The following is a 12,280-nucleotide window of genomic DNA, read 5'->3' as shown; positions in this document are numbered from 1 at the left end:
CCCAGCAGGGCATATAGTGTATCTCTCAAACACCCATGGCTGTGGAGCCAACCAAAGTTGTGTGGTAACAGACAAGGATTGTTGGTAAAAACAAAGAATTGCTGGTAAGAGCATGCTGTGAGAAAGAGCAGGATGTGGTTGCAGAAGGGAACATGCATGGCAAGGACAGCACTTTTGGGGACAAATGTGCTTGATCTGGCTCTTGGAAATAAGCACAGCACAGCACAGCAGGATTGAGGCCGAGAAGTGGGCATGGGCTGTAGGGGGGATCAAGACCACCCAAGACCCCCAAAGCCTTCAACTAATTTCCAGAAAGGTCTGAAAGAATGAACGGCACCTGAGAACTGATTTGCATAGAAAGGGGCATCTCCAGGGCAGGGAAACTTTTCTATGTAAAGGTTCCCCTGTGAAGCCCAGGTGTGCCCCAGGATCCTGGACAATCCAGTAGCTCACCTGATGCTGGAACCAGGATCAGTGATCCTCTGGTGATCTCTCTTTCTCCCTTTTTCTTTCTTTCTACTCTGCTGTAGGAAAGACACAAGGAGAGTAATATACTGCACCTGCTTGAATCCCTGAAGTGCAGGTGAAGACAGCAGTTTAGTTGATCCTCTGCATGGACCAAGCCCCAAGTGGTGCCTCTGTCCCCTCATGTGTGCCTCTTCTGAGTGCTGCATCAGGGATACCCTGGCTGCTGAGGCAACAAAATTAAATTTACTCTTCACATTTCACCTGTGGTTTTGTGGTTGTTCCTGAGTCTTGCCTGTGCCAGCTCACACACTCAGGTTATAAATATTACCTATCCATTTAGGTTCTTCAGTAGCACCTATCACAGATATACCCAATCACCCTTCTCTTTCTCTCTCATGCTTCCTTTCTAAAGGAAGTCAATGTTATCTGTCAGTATTGCTCAAGATTAACTAAAAGGCTGAATATAAATTATCATTCTCAATCATAAATTCATCAAGAATATTGCACTTTTTTGACTAAAAAGATTTAAGTTCTGGAGTGCTTAATAATTGTGAATAATAATATATCTTAATCCTGTCAGTGATTCCAGAGAATGCCAGTCATAAAGAAGGGCAAAGTTGTCCAATGTTTTTCTGTTTTATTCTGGGATACTGCTCATTTTTCAAACATGAATGTTTGAGTGACCAGAGACAAACTGATGTCAGATTACTTTCTTCTATTTCTTGCAAGTCTTGTTTGAATTCAGGATGATCCACTGTTTCACAATAAGATTATTGCATAACTCTAGTATATGATCTCCCCATGTATTTAAGTCAAAAGCATATATTTTGATAATGTTCTTTGACTACTGTTCTGTTGCAAATAATTGGGACTTGGCAGCCTCAGATCTCTTTTTAGCTTCTACTTGTTTAATGTACTGATTTGTGTCCTGCCACTGCCCAAAGTCCTGGCTATTTGTAACACCAGATTTTCCTTTAATAAATTATGTTCTCAAAGGAGCAAAGAAATAAGACACTCGATACACCTATATTGTGACACAATATACATTACTAGGAAAAATGGATTATTTATGCTGCCTCAGATACTGAAGAATCTAGATTTCTGTGATAAAATAAAAGAAGGCACACATAAATTACATTCAATGCTGACTCATTCGAAGTAAAAATTCCTTTGGCAGTTGTTCTTGTTTAAAAACATAAACAAATCTAATCTGTTAACAAAAACTTCAAAATAAATATTGGTTTGTAATAGATAATGTAGTTGTCTTATAGACAGTCTCTACTTAGAAGTGTGCAGGAAAACCTGACTGAGAATTGCTAAGCAGATCAAAGAAGCATTATGCAATTTATGTTAGTGGATGAGTGAATTACCTGTTTTCCTGACTATGGAGGTCAGAAGGAGCAAAGTATTACCTTATTCAAGCTTGTTGGTGAAGTGAGCATATATACATATATATCTATATATATAAATCAATATAAATCTGGCAGATGTAACTGCAGCAACTTAATGAATTTGCAGTTGCAAATCAGGAATTTGATCTAGGTAATATTAGTCCTAAATAAATTATTACAATTTTGCTAACTCCACCTATTTTATCTGACCTGACCTATTTCATGCCTTTGTAATATAATTAGGATTGTGTCACCTGCATGCCATGCTGAAGACTTCATGGTAGATTGTGTGGGTTTGGCAGTCCCATGGGAAATACTACCATCTTGAAACTATTCAATGTTGTGCTCTTTGTGGACTTCTTGTCATTTGGTTTCATTAAAAAAATTATATGTGCTTCAGCAAATGTTTAAGTGAAGTCTTCATCTCTCTTCAGACTAAGAGGCAGCACTGAGTGAAAATAGATTTTTATAATGCTATTTACAGTTACAAACAATGTTTCCATGGAATTTATTGCTAAGGAGAAATAAACTGAGAGGGAATGTATTATGCAAATGCAAAATAAATCACAACATACATTTGTGAAATACCAAAATGTGACTTAAAGTACCATCTTTGCTGATGTATCTCCTTTACATAATTTTACAGTAAAACTGCCATTTTAAGAAAGGGTAGAAAGTCTTTGTTAACTTCCTGGAATCAAAATGCTTACAGTATTATTAGAATAATATAGCCAGCCATGCTGTATAATGGCCATAAAAATTATTCTGGCACTTGCCAATATCTGCACCAAAATGTAAACATTTGCTTAAAATACAAAAGAGGCATAGAAATGTGTTCAGACTAAAAGCTGAAAGAAAATTTTTTAATCTATTATTAATTCTGTAACAATTTTATTATGTATACATTCTTCTCATGTGCAATGGTTCTTTTATTGTTCAACATGCCTTAAACATGCTTTCCATACCAACAGTGTTTATTAGTGAATAACAGGACTTCCAGGGGACATACACAGTTGAAATGCATGCCATTCCACTGTGAACGGCTAAACTGAGGAAACATTTCTAAAGCTTCTCTTTTTTCTGTATGACTTCTGTATGGCTTTTTTTTTTTTTTTTTATGTGGGCTCACTTTGTGGGTTTTGCCTGAGAAACATGGGAAATTTTTGCTTGATAGGCCTGCTGCATAATATGTAGCGGAAGAAAGTGAGAGGTGTGATGCTTCTCTTGTGCTCACCTGATTATACTATATAATTAACTAATTAAATGGCCCTAAATATCCATAAGGCTGTGTTGACTGGGAGGCTGGGAAGCTGGGAAGGAAATATTATATGATAAACCACTTACAAATGGTTTCTGTAAACGTTATCAGCAACAAAAGGGATACTGATAACTCTCTTTTGTTCTTTTTTTTTTTCCATAATGCACTTGTGTAACATGTAATGGGGACAGGTTCAGCTGAAAAGTTCAGTGCCAACTTAATGACTTTGATTTTCCAATAGCTTTATCGTAACTACTCATGTGTATGCAAAACTTGAAATGCCACCAGGGGAAATCCAGTAGTTCTTTAGCTCTTCCATCATCTCGAGCATTGCAAACAGGTCCACAAATTTGTGCAGCTAAAAGGGGCCTTGGAAAGGTCAATCACAGACACAATCACTATGTCTGTCTTTTTGAGGCGGATTAAAAGAGTGAGATCATCTTCTCATCTTAACTCATCTACCCTGGGTCCCAAATCAATGAAAAAAGACAGCTGACAGAGTTTATTTCCATCTTCACTTTGGCCCATTCCTCATACAGTGCTGGCTGAGCTGTTCATAGAACAGCTGTTTCAGGAACAGCCTGGCTTGATGTCAGTACAGTGCTCTACAACAAATTAAAATCAGTGGTGGGTTTACATCAGGTGTGCTGCAGACAGCAGCAGAGGGATTTGCCAGTTATGCTTAACAACCCCTTCCAGCAACCCAGTGTTTATCCAGGAAGCCCCCAGCTGGTATTTGAACATGGCAACTATGGTCTAGAGATCTCATATGAATGCAGAACTGAGTCAGTGGTAGCTGGTTTTAATGCAGTGGGCCATGGACTGAGGCAGCTAAGAAACAAATAAAACAGTTTCATTCAGCAACAGACAAAATTCCTGCTACCAAGAAGGTGACTTCTGGTGGTTCAGCAGAGCAGTAGACTTGTAATTCCAGTCACTTGAGATCAGTTGCTGGATCTGAGTTTGGCTGTGACTGTGGTCAGAACCAGGGTTACCCTGTCTGTGTTGGTACTACCACGCTGTGTAGGAGTTACCCTCCTAGAAACTACCCCCCGAGCTTTTGGCACCATAAAATCACCCACCACAACTCTAACTAGAGAGCCATGGAGGATGTCTGGTGTCTTTATTGATGCAGACCTAGCAGTGCTCAGTGAAAAGAGTAACTCTTCCTCAGAAAAGCTGTATTAGCTGCTGGTGGGTTGTGCTGGTTTGAGCCATAGATCAGCTCACTGCAGCGTAAACAGCCAGCCTGAGCTGAAAGAAGAGCTGGGGCTTCTGAGTGAATAGATTTAAAGCAGGAAAAACACTCACATTATGAGTCAAATGAACTCTGTTATAAAAATAAACTGAGTGAGGCAAGATATCACTCAAGAGAAAACATATTGGAATTCTATACTGGAAGGAATGGAGACCTTAATATAAACATATTTTTCTGCAGGATCCCCTTTAGTTTGCTGTTACCATTATTTTAGTAGAACATAGACACTAACATACCATCAGCAGGAGGAAAGCAATACTTGGGAACAGGGCACAGGAAACTATATTCAAGAGCTATATTGATTATTCAAGTGTTTAGGCTACATTGTCACAGTAATGCACCTCAGATATCAGCCATGCCCTGACCTTACCCTGTGATGTTTGTCCAAAAATCTTTCTTTCTGCCTCAGATATTTCAAAGGGCCCAAATGCTCCATCAGAGAGGGGAATGAAAGGTGAACACACAATAACATCATCATTCTCCTGCTTGCACCAAACTTAAGAAACTTTGTTGAGGGTTACAGTGTAGTTGTGCTGTAGCAATGTGTTTTTAATGAGAAAAACAGTCTAATTTCTAATCTATTTAATGTATTTCTGATCCTTCTCCACACTTGAGCCCTGTAATTGGGGGTTGGAATACCTGGAAAACTGGTCCTGGTTACAGGCATGCATAATGACAAGTAAATGATTACATTTTCTCTATCCCCACCTCTGAGCTGGGGATTTTCCACTACAGTGTCTTTGCTAAGGGAAAGTTTTAGAATGGTAGCAGAGTCTCAAGCTGTCTGATTTTAGTGCTGATAGAATGGTACTTGATTTACTTAACTAAGGAAGCTGCTGGCAAAAAAAATGTTACAATTGGCAATTTACTTGTCTCCATGCATATTTTGCCTCCATATCAAGTTTCTAAATGTTTTCCAGACATGCGCAGAATAATCCACACATCTGCCATATGTAAAGTTGATGAAAATATTTTATTTATAGAAGCTAATGCCAAAATGTAATTTGATATCTTACAAATATAAATTCTAATACTACTAATTAGAGCTATAGTCTCATTGGGGAATTAAAAGATTTTTCTCATTTACTGAGACTGTATTCGCTTCCTTAAAATTCAAGTTTAGAGCTTACAGCATCAGAAACCTTTCTCACACATAAATACTAAACAGTGGACATTGTATAGGTGTAAATATTTGAGATTTAATCCCCATCTCATGGTCAAATATGTAAGTTTACATAAAATGCCTTTCGAATGCAGATCACAAAATGAAAGATGGAAGCAGTCTGCATTACTAAGTTACTGAAGATGATTTGCCATATATTTACATTTTTACAAGCATTCCTATTTTTTTTTTTCTAATGGACTATATATATTCTTATTCTGCATGCAACAGGTTTATACCACATGCCATTTTTCACAGGCTATACAGGGTTGTTTATTTTTTTTTTTTTTTGAAAGTCAGTCATACAATTAATTTGGATGAATATATAGCAATATTAAATAATACCAAAATATTTCTATTCTAGCTTGACTTTTAATTTTTCATCTTAAATACATATAATAAATAACACTGGTAAGATATTATTCAGTGCAATAAAGATACCAGATTGTAATTGCCAGCAGACTGCCCATCCTAAAAATAATTTGTAAAATCCAAGTAAAAAAAAAGTAATTTAAATGAAGGCTTGGAAAACATAAGAAAAGAATGCTGATTTAGTTCTGGTTTAACAAATCACTCCTATGTAATAAAGCTTTTCAGTGCATATATATCTATATACATAGGATAAACTCAGGCTTAAGTCCCGTTTATTTCAACAGGACATAAGCATATGCTCAATCTCTTTGCTGAATTACAGCTCCAGTATAGCTGATGTGTAAAGCCAAAATATAGTATTATATACAGTAACTGACCTTATGATTTCAGTATTCCTCATCAGTTTAACTTCCAAAGGTCATCCTTAAAAGGGTTGAGGAGTCAATTTTCTGCTGACACTTGTGACTAAGTTGTAACAGGGTTGTTGTTAACAGCAATTTAATGGATAATGAATTATGGAGAGAAGGTTAGTAATTCTAACTAATTAAGAAGCATAAAATGACAAACCATGAGATCACTCCTCCTGAGTGACTGGATAGAAATCTAATTTCTTTCTGTCAAATCCCCAATATTAATTGAGAATTTTCAATCAGAGTTTCTTTTGAATACTTCTTATATTCTGCCACAGTTACCAAGATAGACATATGTTAATAGTTTGCAAGCTTTTTTGAGCCAGCTTTGTTTTTAGTTTTCATACCTCACACATTCTGCATATTACTAGGAGAATTCTTCCACAAATTACTGAGGTCACATCTGTTTAACCATCTAAAAACTGAGCTTCTCATTTATTATAATAGCCAGCTAAATTCCCATATATAGAAAGTTCAAAAGTCATAATACACGTGCATACTTATTCTCTATATATTCTTTATGTGTAACTGTTAAGTGCATTTTTTTCCACTTTGATTCTTCAGAATTATGATTTTACTTCAAAACTTTTTAAAGGCTTTTTATTCCATTGCTTCAATTTACCTAAGTTCTTTCGGGGTGGGGGACATGAAAGTAAAAGATACAAAGAAGCAAGGACACAGTATTACATACCCTTAAACAGGGAAGAATTTAAAATTGTGGAAAATTTAAAATAGAAATTTATGTAGGAAATTTAATTTTAAAAATTTTAAAAATTTTAAAAATTCAGCTTGCTTAAAATCTAATGCTACAATATGGTCAACTTGCTTATTTTGATCTTCTACAGCCTCTTCTATTTGACATTTAAAATACAGAAGTTGTATTTATTAGTTTGGATATTTCCTTTCTGGTCTTTAATTAGATCCATTTTAAATGAAATTTTTTAAAAATTAATATGAATATTCTGGCTGCCACTGTGAAGTACTCACTCTTGAAGACAGTGTTTGCTGTGCAGGAGCATGCTGCCTGTTTGACTGTACCATTCCTTAAGATCACAAGTAATGGGTCAAAACCCATCTGAGAATCTCAGATCCTAGTGGATTCCAGTTTAAAGGGCTCTCTTCCACACTAGATGATGTTTCTGGAGCAACATGACTCCTGGTTCCTGTCCCTTATATGCATAACGTAGCCAATTGGACACATGTAATGCTTCTACAAGGCTTCAAATGCATTAACTGCATTCTACAACAGTTTTGAGAGATTCATTTTAATTCCATGCTATGTTTCATGCACATTTTTAGTATTTTGGTTTAGTATTCTTGACTCAGGTTGAAGTAATGCTATGTCTAATTGTTCAAGGCCAAAATGTACAAATCAAAACATAAAGAAAATCTATTATCAAAACCACTTTTCCAGTAATCAATATTAGTCCATATGAAAAAACCTACTGCCCAGACTTTGATTGTTAGTGAATTGTTTCCTTTATAAGCTCACTATCTTCAATCTTGCAATTGAAAGGTTGAATTGAATATAGGTTTGTCCACTTCCAATACACTGTTAGAACTTTCAACTTCAGCTCTGCCTGCTGTCAGAAATATGCACATTAGCTTTTCTTTTTGTACAGTGCGTTCTTTCCCCAAATTTCAAAACACCCTATCCAATGATAGCTGTGGAGTAATTTTGTCTACACAATTTAAAACAGCAGATCTATAGTCAGTTGTTATTGAAGATTTGACTAAAGGTCCCACTCTGACTGAAAGAACATTTAATCAGTTTGTTTGCTGCTTAGATTAAAGTCAGCTTCTTCATTCCCAGACCTGTGTGAGGAATACACAACTTAGCTGCTTGGAGAGATAACAGCTGTACTTAACATACACAAATGAGTAGAAGGTCAGCTTTGAGACTAAAACACAGCTTATTTCAGCTAAAGTTGGATGGAAAACAAACCATGCACCAACACCAGGAAAAGTGAAGGACTTAACACTCTAAATTGGAGGAAGAGTAGTTTTAGTAGACTGAAAGTGTGAAAAGGAGTGAAATAAGTGTAAATAAAATAAATGTAAATAAGTGAAACCCTCAGTCACTGAGGAGCAGGCAAGAGAGCAACAGTAGGGGCAACAAAAGATTTCAAGATGCAATTGTGGGCCCTAGAACTCCTGAACTATAGATGGAAGGAGCGAGAAGGTACAACTGAGCAGACACCCATGGGGAAATTAACCCAGAAGCAAAACGAACCTGGCAAACATCAATGACACATTTATTGAGATGGGGACATCCCTCAAGAGTGATAAACAGAGAAGCCTCAAAACAGCTTAGTATAAAAACCAATTCTTTGGTGCCTTTTTCCTTTAAAGCTCAGAAAAGAGAAAAGCAGGTAACATGTGGCCAATATTCACAAAACAAATTTTGCTTGTATCTAGTTTTAATAAACATGTTGAGAAGGGCCTTTTAAAATTCCTGTGCAAAAAGGAAGTTTTAGTTTATTGAACGTCATCATATCTATTTATAAATTATATTTATAATTCTGCCACTTTTGCAGCTTTTTGTCTAAGACTTTAAGTCTCTCAATATAAACATACCAATATGATACCATGAATTATATACAATTTTAATATATCCATTTAAATACAGTTACATCAATCTGTGGCATCTCACCTGTAAGAGGAAGGGGAGCATCAGTGCTAGTGGTAGAAAGGAAGAAAAGTCAGAGGTTCTACAAAAGCTTGCAAAGTTTTATTAGTAAATTACACACTGGGCATGGGCATTGGTATAAATCAGTCCCTGATCTTGTCCAAGCACACAGAGGTGGGTTTTGCAAAAAAGGGTGGGAAAGGGAAGAGAGAGAGAAAAATGGATTAAAGAGGGGACGAGAGACAGATGGGTTAAAGAGAGAAAGGACAGAATGGGAGAAGGAGAGACATTGTCAGTCCTGGCTCCAGAGCTGATCCAGCTGATGGGGTGTCCTGTGACCCAGATTGGTGGGGTGCCATTTTACAGAGAAGTTTTTCCTATCCAAGTTTTTCCCACCCATTTTACATTTATCTCTTGGTTTTTCCCAAGAGATAAATTTGTCTCTTTCTATGCAAATCAGTTCTCAGGTGCTGTTCATTCTTTCAGACCTTTCTGGAAATGGGTCAGGGGCTTTGGGGAACTTGGGTGGTCTTGATCCCCTCTATGGTCCATATCCACTTCCTGCTGTGCTGGGTTGTGCTGCATATCTCCAGAAGCCAGGAAAGGACATTTGTCCCAAAAAAATGCTGCCCTTGGTGTGTATAGCCCCTTCTGCAGCCACATCCTCTTCTTTCTTACAGCTGCTTTTCAGTACACAGAGGGGGCCTATAGGAAAGATGGAGAGGGACTTTTTAAATGGACAAGCAGTGATACAAGAAGGGAGAATGGCCTTGAACTGAAATAGGACAAGTTTAACTTTGATATTAGGAAGAAGTTCTTGAGTGTGAGGATGGTGAGGCTCTGAATAGGAAAGTTGGGGAGGCCTCATCCCTGGGAGTGTTCAAGACCAGATGGATGGGGCTTTGAGCAATCTGGTATACTAGAAGGTGTTCCTGCCCATGGCATGGGCTTGGAAAAGGATAATCTTTAAAGTACCCTCCAAACCAAGCCATTCTATGATTCTATGACTATGCTCTCACTGAAACAAATTTTGTCTGTAACACCAGCTGGAGCTGGCAGAGTAGGTATTCTAGATTGTTTCTATTTCTGTCATTATAATGGTGATAATTATTATATTCGAGCATTCTGAACCACACAACTCTTTTAAGGTTCTGGTTTGCTAAGCCCTAAGAAGCCTGGCTCAATAAAATATGTTTTAGTATGTGTAGAAAGAAGCTGTATACAGTATGTGCCTCAACATTTCCACTTTATTCCATTTCTATCAGATGTAAATTTGTGTTTGAGAATGTAAAAAAGCACATGACAAAGAGCCCTGTACTGCTCTAAGAACTGACAAAAAGCTTAAATTAATTTTGTTTGTGAGATTGCTGAATTTAGTGATCTTACAATGCTCCACACTCACTACAATGAATGAAACTCTGGACTGAAATCAGAAGATATAGTTCAATTTTACCTCTTCACCAGTTTAAAGCTCTTGTACTGAGTTAGAGGAAGCTGGTGTTCCTTTCTCTATCCCTTTTCAAAGTCAGATGAATATACTTCTAGTGTGACTTAATGCTGTGATATTTTTCCCTACAGATCAAGCTAAGAGCTGATATGAGATGGAAGAATCTCCATAATTGTATTACAAGGGAATCACAGTTTTCAGAGGAAATCACAACAATATTTTCAGAACTGTGATTTTTCCTATATTAATATGATTCAGTAGGATTGATCTGTTTTTCATACAACTTGAATTTTGGCCTTACATCTGTGACAGGGAAAATGCAGCTCTAAGCTTTACAATAAACCCAGACCTAAGTATGAATAACTTTTGTACCATAATCAGATTTTTAGTGACAATCATCAGAAATATTTGCTTTTAGGTTTTTATCAAAACCATGATACTATTAGGTGAGTTTCCTCTTACATTTTTGTTTGAATTCTCAGTGTATGCAAACCTTATTCAAACTGCAGCCAGACCAAAATCAGAACCCTTGCCAGCAAAAACTGCTGAGTTTCACACAGCTTTAAATATTTTACAAGGTCTGAAGCTTTGTTTGCTGTCATTTGAAAGACCTGTTAAGATACTGCTCACAGTTTGCCTGACCTCAGCCAGTAATTTGGAAGATTTACTCTCAGGCATACCTGTAACTTTCCACTTCACACTTAGTCCAAACTACTTGGGAAGAACTGAGTGAGCAATATGTGAAAGGAGAGTCTCACTTTACACCAAAAATGACATTGCTTTTTCACAAGTCACTGGAAAATTAGAAATAGCGCTCTTGAATGCTCAAAAAATCAATGTCCTAAAAGAAAAAAAAAAAGTAACAAAATATGTGGGGCCGGGTGCCTATCACACTAGAGAGCATGAGATGAAGCTGTAAGAACCAGGTTATCATGTGCAGGCTAGAAAGCTGTGTTATCACAAGTCACTCAGTATGAGAAACAAACAAGTAAGGGTACAAAATGTAAATGCAAGTAATGGACTATTCCCACTCCTAGTGTGAACAGATTTCTAAGTATCACTAATGGAATAGCAGCAAGAGTAATTAGCAATTAAAGATTTGTAACTTCAAAGACAACTGCACCACTTAAGTGGCAAAGAGGTCTAATTTGAGCAGATTGTGAAGTCAAACAGAAGAAAACTGAAGTTACAAATATGCATATCTATAATTTTTTTGAAAATCTAATTTTATATTGCCAAAAATCAGCAAATCAGGTGCCCGGAACAAAAGTATAAATGGCAATAGAAAGCATTTTAAGGATAACATGAAAAATTTGGAAAAAAAATTCCTATTTTCTGATAAATGTGGCAGCAGCAATGATCTATACATCTGTATTTATATACAAAAAATATAAACTCAAATGGAAGGAGAAGGAAACTGTCAGCAAGAAAAATAAGCTACAATCTGGAAACTTTCGATAATTGATAAAGAAATCAACATTCCAACAGAGACATATATGGTCTGTAGGGATAGGAATAATAATGAGATTTTTCATACATTAGGAACATTTAATAGATTCTTAATATTATAAAAAGGCCACAGCTACACAGATACAGTAAAATGTTATTAAAAAGCAGTATTTGCTATGATTTCTGAACTGCATCTGCAGAAGAAAAAAACCACAGATTATTAATTTTTTACAGAGAGATAATTGCACAAATATCATGCAAAAACTAAGAAAGGATATCATACAAATGAAGCAGGGGAGAAATCTGCAGGTCAATGTAATTTGCATTTGAAGTTTTAACAAGCTTTAGAAAGTTCAGCATTATGTGAACCTTAACTGTTGATTTTCAGTAACTGTTGGAGCACTGTAAAAGTTCCAGGATACTGGAAAGAAAACTA

Source organism: Lonchura striata, chromosome Z, assembly GCF_046129695.1.
Source record: "Lonchura striata isolate bLonStr1 chromosome Z, bLonStr1.mat, whole genome shotgun sequence".
In the NCBI taxonomy this organism is placed as follows: domain Eukaryota; kingdom Metazoa; phylum Chordata; class Aves; order Passeriformes; family Estrildidae; genus Lonchura; species Lonchura striata.
Note: the sequence above shows the minus strand (reverse complement) of the source record.